Raw genomic sequence first — 10905 nt, forward strand, 5'->3', positions numbered from 1 at the left:
TCCAAGTTACAGCATTATCAGGAATGAAGTATCTTGAATAATCCACCGACCTTTGACACGTACCTCATATACCTTCGGACATAAAGCCAGAGCATATATATATATATGATATATATATATATATATATATATATATATATATATATATATATATATATATATATATATATATATATATATATATATATATATATATATCCAGGATTTAGGTCCTGATTCTAGTTGATTCAGAAGGTTGAAACGCTGGCTTTGAGATCACGTGTTCGAATCCATCTCTCGCCTCTCGCTGTTTCGGCTGAGGCTTTATGGTTTGTCAGGTGCTCGGATTCTCCTGCTTCCTCCACACATAAACCTGATTGCTGTCATATAAGTTATCAATTATTGAACACAACGTCAAAATCAATCAATCAACCAATCGATCAATCAGTCTATCATTCAATCAAACAGATTTACCGTACTTAACTGTATCATATATATTCCAGTGCTATTTAGCGCTGAAATCAAGACATAACGTCCACAAAAGTGATTGTCAGCTGCAGTACCTATATACACCATATCAAATAACAAAATCTGACGTGCGTGAATCTTTACATTTTTCAATTGAATATGTTGGTGTTTGCTTAACATGGCGTGAGATTTTTCTAGATTAAAACAAGTGTAAGGACGACACTTGATTGATAAGTGGATAACACAGTCTGACAGACACAGAAGTGTAGCGGACTAACTTAACCACCCAGATCAATAATATATAAGAATTATAAAGTTACAGTTGACAGGTCCTATCAGTGTTTTGCCAGCGAGCCAAATTGTTGAATCACGCTATCTTTGTTTTTACCTCTCAATGATAAAAAGGGAAATAAATCACGCAAAACTGTTGTGTTTGCGATGAGGCATATACGTGCTCATTGCGTCAAATCGTGTATACGCTACAATCTCCGGGAATCGACGAGACTTCGTTTTAAGACAATGAACAGCCAAACCATTTTAAGTATAAATCAAGTATATCCATATCACGAAATAGTATCTTGTGTCCAAGGCAGTGAACCATATTCGCTCATATTACACGCAGTGAATAGATGTCGTAAAAGCATAACATATTTTATGATGAAGTGGTATTAAAACGCTGTTGGCAACCTATGAATTGATACAGACCTGTGTATATTTGCCTATAAAATGGATCTCACCCCAGCATCTAGCTTTGCTGTACATTTTATCACAAACATTCTGGGTATGAGTTTCTGCTACAACGATTATAAGTTGTATAACTGTGGTATTGGCACATTCCCTACGTGTTTGAACAAGGCCTCTGGTTTTGATTGCCCACTCATAAACAAGCAGGTATAGCTATGCAAGCTTGTGCCGATTCATTATACCAAACTGAATTACGATTTCACGCCTTTCTCGAGTTAAAATATGGATAGTCACATTTACTTAGCTGGCTTCAAGGCCATACACAAGGACTTCACACTTGAAGACAAAGAAAACCCTAAAATGAAGTATACATCGGATGAAAGGCCATTAAAGACTGACCAGGAAAATAGTTTGTTTTATTTTTTTTTAGTATATTTCCAACCGAGTAAAATGCTTTGAAAACATCAGTTTCTACGGTGATCTGTTGGGTCAGAGGGTATCAGTAATGTCACATCTATTATTTTGGCTTGAAATATTTCGTTTCAATATCCATTCGTTGAATGCATTCATCCCTTTATATGGGTATGCATTTTAAATGATGAAATATAGCAGTGAAGTTACTGATCCCAGTATGGCCAGAAAGGCCACCGCGTAGATTCCAAAGTTTCAAATGCACTTTATTAGTTTGACACAATTCCAAAACAGTGTTTGATGGTCTTTTATCTGACACACATACTTCACGTTAGTGTTTTCTTTGCTTTTAATAATTGGGAGCCTCGCTTGTAAAAAGGGGAAACCGGGGTGAGCCTGGTTCAAGACACAACTGACAAACCAACCAGACGTGGAATCACATTCTATTCCCGCGGGAACTAGATTGCAGTATGCACAGCTTCATTGGTGAAGGTCTTGTTGTCTGCAGCGGGTCGGATGTTTACATGACGGTGTCGGCACAGTGTATTTGTGTAGGGTATATAATACTTAAAATAATAAATGTGCTGCCCGATCCTCATATTCATTTCTCGCGATATAGAATATCTGTGATATGCCGATCCGTTTTTTTGCGCGTGGTTTTCCTGATAAGAGAGAACAATTATTTTTTCAGTATGGTATATTTAGTTTTTAGGTTTAATTTTCAGTCGAGGTTTAACGTCAGTTTCATCACTATTTAGGTGAAAACACGACTGAATCCTTGTAGCAGATTCAACCAACGAGAACATCAAACATATGGCACCTCATCTAATTCTGATATACTGTTATTATAAAAAAAAGAAACGGCCATATTGCCTTTCGTTGTGACGCCTATTTGTAATGGCCATTTTGTTTCCCCATATAAGATGCTACCGCAAACATTCACATCACTAGCTTGAAAAGTTCAGATATAAAACTCATGATTCTGAATGTGATTGGCTAGATGCGTATACAACGACAGTTTTTCAACGAAATTCACGCTCTGTTTTATCTGTTGTCGTTGATTTCGGATTTTCTACACGTAGCTAAAAATAATGTTTTTGAATTTAAAGCCTACAAAATCAAAATAAATAAACATGTTAAGCTTAATTAGTTTGGAAGTTCACAGTACCAAAAACTTGTAAAAAATATCGCCAAGGTGGCTACCACGTCAACACCAGAATGCAGTACCTTCGACTAACTTAAAGATACCCACAGGAGTGTAGAAGCCATTTCTGAAGTAAATACCAGCTTTGGGAAGAAAACAAGCCGTTTAAACTAGGGATTGACCTGATCTGAAAATAATCTTGGGGACTACATTTGAAACAAACATGATCAATGTTAAAACAAAAAATGCACTTCATTAGAGCTAGACATTTGGAAATTATTTGAAAAATGATCAATAACAAGTTCAAAAGCAGTCATCAGAATTATTTTAAAAGTGACATTTTATTTCAAATATGACTCCCACAAAGTGCCCCATGGACTGGCACCGGACCGACATGACATGCTAACTGCCTCAACTAAAAAGTGCAAAGATGACAGATGTTAAAGTCTGGCTCGACTTGCAGTTGGACTCGTGCCTCTTACAAACAAGTGTTCAAAGCATTAGTCGTTGGCTTATACACAAAAAATCAATCCTTTAACTTTAACAGAAAGTCTGTTGTCTGAGTGCTGCTAGAATGTATTCATTTGTCGAAGATTGTTCTGCTGATTATAACAAACATATTCTAATAATTCATTGATTCTGTTAGACTAACCGGATATTATGTTTATAATAACAGAATACATTCTACCATCACTCAAACAACAGATTTTTTGTTAAAATTAACAGATTGATTTTTTGCGTGTACTATTCTAACAGAGCAATAATTCTGATGTTTGCATGATGGCTTCTCTGTCTGCGTACATCAATTTGAAATGATGGAGAGATTTGTTCCAGTTATTAAAGCAATATATAGTACCAATTCACGGATTTAACCTTTATTTCCAAACAACTCAAGTGATTTCCCTGTTATTTCCTGTAAGTGGTAAGTTGAATTTTAAACCACTTGAATCTATACATATGCTAATCCTTCAACAAATATGGACGTTCCGGATGAACAATCGCAAGGCCAATTCCCAAAACTACGCATAACAAAACCACTAAATCACTAAGAAAGTATATGAAGTACGAAAATAGGACGGAATCATGCAAAGAGAAGCAATCAACAGTTTTCAATGATGTTGGAAAGACGCAAGGTGTGTTCTAGGCGAATGAGTGAAATCATTATTCAAATCGTGTACCTAACACTGTTGTCTTTCAATCTGAATGATTTCAAATACCTCTTTTTCATTTCAAATGACTGTGCCAACAGCTTAGCCGAAGGCGTATCAGTATTATCCGCTTTGTCAATGGACTAACACGACTAACAAGTACATATTTTAGACTTTAGGGAACAAATAATTTTAGCCTGTGCAGTTCCAGGAAGAGGAAAATGCACGAGTCCTGGCAGAAAAAAATGCATGATTCCTGGCACAGGAAACTATATGATTCGTGGCACAGGAAAATGCAAGTTTTATGTCACAGGAAAACGCACGACTGCCCGCACAGGGAAATGAACGATTTCCCGCACAGATAAAATGTATGATTCCTGTCATAGAAAACTATATGATTCGTGGCACAGACAAAATGCATGATTACTGTCACAGGAAACTATAGGATTCCTGGTACAGGAAAATGCACGAGTGCCTGCACAGGAAAATGCACGACTGCCCGAATAGATGAAATGCACGATTACTGTCACAGGAAACTATAGGATTCCTGGTACAGGAAAATGCACGACTGCCCGAATAGATGAAATGCACGATTACTGTCACAGGAAGCTGTAGGATTCTAAGCACAGAAACATGCTTGATTCTCCGCACAGGAAAATACACGATTCTCCGCACAGGAAAATGGTGTGTTCTCTAATCTAATCTTTGATTGATGTAGCTGTGACATAAAATGACGTGAACCGAAATCTCCATCATTTACCACAGGCGAGATACCAATAAAACAACAAGAAATATTATATTACATTAGACAACCATGTTTATTGGTTTTTCCGTGTGAGTTAGATATCTGCTGCACGCTATCCTTGTCAGATAGCGTCAAGGGAAAACAAAAGACAAATAAATTACAAAGTAATAGCATATTGGTTTTCCTTCATCCTTATTCTCCGAACAATGTATGTCGCCCGTCGCTTCAGATCTGCATTTGGCAAATGTAATCCATTTTGAATGAATGAACAATCTGGGTCCGGCTTGCCCATCTTAGTCCAAATATCGACAAAACCGTGTTCATCAGGAAGTATACTCTACATGTCGGCATTCAGGAAAACAGACCAAAATAACCCATAAACTAAAATGATGAACGCTATTCGTGACTTTATACATACTGTGCCATATAGTTCCAATAACTAGACGACTTTAATTTACGTAAAACTGCCCTGTTGTAATGTTATGAAAATTGGGCGTATATACAAAGAGCGAGAACATCAGATGTCTAGACAGTGAGTACGGAGTTCTTGAAAATTATATTTTAGTAATTATGCATATGAACCATACGTATTGAGGGCCCATTGGTATTAGAACCTAATATCAATGGGCTCTTAATACATTCAAATAAAATTTTGTTAAAAAAATACAGCACAGTTTCATTCAAGGAATGACGATTGGCTACAAAGCTGTTTATGATTAGATTGTCAAAGTGAAGATATGTACAGCCTTTCTAGGTATACTGGTAAGGCTTCTTACCCTCGCCTGAAACCCACTAAATATATACAGCATTTTTGGCTTTTCATGTCACAGATTAAAAAAGCCTGCTTTCTTAACGGTGATGAACAGCGCTGTGGGTTGTTGTTCTCATTGTGGCTGGAATGCCATTCTTGTTCTCAATTGTGGGGTGCATCTTTTGTTATACTATGTCACCACACGTAGGTCGACATTTTGTCTTGTTTCTATTCATCCCGTCATTTTGAAAAAATCAGTCCATTCAGATATATTCATTTGGAGAGAAACGAGGGGAACATATGGTTGGAACTTACCAAAAATGAGCACGAAGTATAGACGAATATTTCTTGATACCTGAAAACCTTGGGAGATAATCCTTATATTTATATTATACCAATACATGTAGAAGAGAAAGTGATATACGAAAAGATTTAATCGTATTGCTTAGAGTGAAGTTCACCTGAGTACATGGCAAAAAAAAATGGCCCGCATCTAAAAGGGTATAGTCATGGTTTCATTGTCTTTTTAGATATAGTGAAAATCTTCACTGGCATGCATTTCCATGAGTAGATTTCACCTGAGTACACGTCATAAAAAATGTCCCGCAGCTTAAAGTATTTCTTGACATCTTAAATGCCCATTGTCTTTTAGATATAGTCCACATTGAACAGTTTTACTAATACACGTACACAAGAGAGATTAATTAGATCTGAAAAGGTTCAGTGGCATTGCCAAGATTGGGGGTTATATCTGGGCACAATAAGTATGACTGTGCCAAGATATCATGATATGTGAGAACGCTGATTAGTATTGAAGTGAAACGGTCATCCATTACTTGCAGAGATTTAGCTTCCCTCGGCAAAGGCTAATGTGTGAAACCGCGAACGTTCAAATCATCAGAAAGATCTTCCGCGCGGAAAAGTAGATCATTACACAGCAGAGTTGGTCATTACGCCGGCACTGACCGATAGCCGGGTTAGAGATGTTGAGGCCGACTGACCACTCGATCACATTACGAAAGGCGGCAAACTCCGTGAAATTGACAATATTGCAGATTTGGCTCTGGTATATGAGGTATGTGTTACCGGAGTCTGTAAATTTATGACAGGGTGAAAATTAGAGGCACGTCCTCTCATTTGGCGTGAATGACTGTGTTATGATGGATGGCTAAAACCGGATATAGTAGATGGCATGTCATCCGGCGAACTTCGCCACATAAACTCTCTCACACCGGAAAGCTACCTGACATTTCTCTTGTAAAACATATGATTAATCACCCAAGATGACCACCGCCGTATCAGGGAGACTACAGTAGATAGCATAGGAGCTGCCCTCTAGGCATATCGCGTTGCGGTATAGGATTACGTTGGTATCCAATCACATTGGTACCGGGGTGAGGGGTGCAGGGTACCGCCACATTTGTGGCGGGTGGGGTGAGGGGTGGAGGGGAGCATTGTGCCTCTCTAGATCTTTGGAGATAGGCCATATAAATGCGTTTTTTTAGTTGAAGTTGACAAATTTAGTGCATGATTTTCCTAAAGAGACGACAGTTGGTAAATGAGCACAAGTTACTGGTCAAATACGACCTCGAATTAACAATAATTTACCTCAGTTACAGGGTTTTATTCTAAATGACCATGTAAATGCTTAATAGTAAAGTATGCAGTAATGTTAATTGCACTATATTAGGCTTCACTGGTCTAGAATAGGAAAGCGTAGCTAGATGGATACAACTCTTTTCTACCATAAGGAACCAGCGAGTGTTCCGCAACGGAGTACGCAAAGGCATATAACGCTCTGGTATCAAGAGATTGTCTCTTTCATGATAAAGAAAATGTTACCTTATTCTATCGATTGATGCACAGAGGCAATTATCAGTTAATTAAGACAGTGACGATCTGTACACCATATATCTCTATTCGAAGGCTTCTCCGATGTGGCGTCAAGCCACAATCATTAATTCATTCATTCGAAGGCTTCTGAATGTTGTTAATGTATTGGGGCATACAGAGAAACAAATAGCTGGAGCTACAACCAGGGGTTGATTGTGCGAACGCTGGCAGTCGCACCCTAGGTTGGCACATGTAGGCCTATGCCGTAAAGCTCGCCCCTAACAAATAAGGCACAAAGAAATATCAGCAACGTGATGGTAAGTCACAGGTATCATGAATGTACGCAAATCGATGGTAAGATAACTCTTTAACCATACTGCAGGTACTAGTATTTGTTCCGTATTTTTTTTTAGATCTACTACATTTGTTTTAGTAAAGCATTTGCAGTAGTTTCTATCAGTTTATTTATTCATTTGACTAGTGCTTTACGTCGTATGCCTACTTACGAATATTTCACTTATGCGAGTATTATGATGGGAGAGAACCGGCCCGGGAAAACTCACGACCTTCCCACGTATGGTCGGAGAGGAAGCTAGCATGAGTTGGACTTGAACTCACAGCGACCGCATTGGTGAGGGGCTTTTGGGTCTTTGCGCCACGCTGGCGTGCTAGCCCTCTCGGCTCGTCAATTTTTTTTTTTTGTAAAATAGAGACAGATGGTGTGTGTAATATACAGACATTTTATACAATGTATCGTCGACTTTGTGCGGCTTTCAGCACACTGACAAGTTGGAAAGCTGTACAGATGATGCTTGGCGCTGAACTCTGTTCCTTGCGGTCACGAGATCCTCATCTCCTCGACGGTCAGCAAACCCAGTGCTGAGTGCAACGCGATTTGTGTAACTTCATATAAAATCATACTTGTCGTAAGGGAATCCAAAGATCCTATTGTAATACCAAAAGTCACTTGAGATATGAGAAATCGTTTTTAGTTTGCATAGTGTAGGGAATCTGCTGTGTTTCAGTGATACCTGTGGGGGTCGTTATAACAGAGAATGGCAGAATTAATGACAAAATATAAAAAACGGAATCGTTGCGAGCCAAATCAATTGTTCCTGAAAGAGAAACTGTCATTAGTTCCCTTCGTCCAGAAATCAAAATACATTCAAGTGAATAACACTCACTATATTAAACAAATCCGAACTTAATGCCTTCCATACATCAGTGTTTTTTCGCCATTGTCCACGTCGGCTTTCCACAGTAACACGGGTTATATATTTTGATTTCGGGATCTGAGACTCGCCGATTGGCTAAGAGAGGTCGTGGCGTTATCTCATCAATTGCCCGCTGATGAGAAATTGACTCGTACATTACCTCGGTAAGCACGGCATTCACGACTGATGACTACTCACGGCCTATCCCAAAGGGCGCATTGTGGACCGAGGTCTGTAGTTAATTACTGCCAACTTCTACCGATTGCCGTTTAAGTAAATTCTAACAAACACTGGAAAAGTAAACTACTTTAGAGAGCCACTTATTGGGGTCTTTTGAGGCGGAATTAAATTGCCAAAATGTCTGAATGGTCACCTCAAGCCCGATTGGATTGGTTGATAGCGTCGTTGGTTGCGTGATTATCAACGATTTACGCCGTACGAATAGTGTTTTCTTAATTCTAAAGATTTTAATTTATTTTTACTTTTTGTTTCAACAAGGAATTTGAACTTTAGACTTCCGGTGAATCAAATGCATAAACTGTGGTGTGATTAGTTTATTCTGAAGAGGAAATCTAACACGGCCAACTTCGCGCTTCAATTTAGCATAACATGTATGTATGTATGTATGTATGTATGTATGTATGTGTGAGTGTGTGTGTGTGTGTGTGTATGTATGTATGTATGTATGTATGTATGTATGTATGTATGTATGTATGTATGTATGTATGTATGTATGTATGTATGTATGTATGCTTATGGTTTAAAGATGATTTAAAGTCGTACTTTTTTCATTCACAATTTTTCAGTCATGTGAGGGGGCCTCCGGGGCCGGAGGGATAAGTCTAACCTCTCTGTGTTGAGGGCCAAGGGGGGCAGCAGAAAGTACCATTTTAAAATTCTTTGGTTTGACCCGACCCGGCTGTGATCCTGGGGTCTCCTAACAATTAGGCCACCGAAGCGGTTAACAGAGAACTGTCTCTCTGAGAGATCTAAGAAGGATATTTGATTGCAGTGGGACTGCAAAAACAACTACAAAAGCCACAGAATGGAATTTTACACCAGTTACAACGGATATAGATTCCAGTTATACTGTGACATGTGGAACTTTATGTCACATCTGATGCTTGATTTATTGGCTATTATTCTACCGGTGGCGGTGAAGGAAATGGGTGAAGGGAGCCACTTCCCGTTTTCATTTGCATAAGGCATACGAGATGGTAGCTGTCGAAATCAGCGAGTCTGTGTTAGATGTAAATGTATAGCAGGGTTATACACATGGTTGCTGTGTTTGTCTTTCATGTGTGTTGTACACGGACCACATTATAGGTGAAAACCTCATTCGGATTCCAGAGCTTTGCCGATATTCAAACAGTATATAGGGTATGCATGGGCTGAATGAAATGCAATGTGATTCTAACCTAAAAACTTCCGACAAGCAAGGAATTCCAGAGTCACAAAGGGAAAAGACTTGCTGACCATAGGCGTGCATGCCTCGAGGACGCTCACATTTCTACCTCCCGGATCAAAGATCAAAAAAATAAGCGGCATAACACTGATTTGATTTCCCCATAGTTAACTGGGTCAATAAAGATGACCATAAATATTCATGAAATGGACAGGACCCAATTTGACGACGAGCGTGCCTCAGGGAATATTTCTCTACGCGGAGCAATTCTAAAATTTACTTCACTTGTTAGGAAACTATGGTCAATGACAAAAACCGTGGAAGAGAGAGTTGCAATGGCATGGTTACAGCGGTTGATCCAACATCAAGTTGTGTGCGTGGATCCAGGGGGAAATGAGCAGCAAAGATGACAATATAAGTGTTCTTCATAAAAGACCACATACCGTTCTCTATTGACGTAATTTACCGCACTGCTCACAGTCATCGTCTGCAAGACAATCAATCTACCCGTTCTTTCATTCCGCGCACCGATTCTCAGAGGTAATGTAAACATCTCTTGTATTCGCGGCGATAACAAGGCGTCTTATAAATTCAGCAATCAAGTCTGTATTCCTGCTAGGAACGCTTCCATTATCATACACGTCTTTCATTTGCAATTTGAAGAAATCATGCTACAGTTATTTGCTGCTAAGTACATATGGTTTCTGAATCAGATCGCCCAATGCCTAGATCGAGTAGTCCTATGTATACTCTAGTGATTCACATCCGATTTCTGAAGGGTTAATTTGCATCTGATGAGGCTTTGAAAATTCCGTTTCACAAACTCACTCAAGCAGATAAGTTATTTTATGTATGATCCTATATAGAGAGTTAAATCATTCTCTACGGAATTATATCTCTATTCACGTACTAAAATCATTGGCTATAATGGGAGAGATGTTGTTACGGAAATGAGCATGCTGTCCATATTGATCTGGGCCAAGTCGATTTCTATGATTATCATTCACAGATGTTCCAAACCCGATTTTATTGCTAATTTCTGCTCTGACACAGAATCCTCAACCAGTCCCCATGGGATACACTCTGCCCACAACCCCCTCTCCAAACACCCGTCCCTCTAATC

Source organism: Liolophura sinensis, chromosome 8 (genome assembly GCF_032854445.1).
Source record: "Liolophura sinensis isolate JHLJ2023 chromosome 8, CUHK_Ljap_v2, whole genome shotgun sequence".
NCBI classification, from domain to species: Eukaryota; Metazoa; Mollusca; class Polyplacophora; order Chitonida; family Chitonidae; genus Liolophura; species Liolophura sinensis.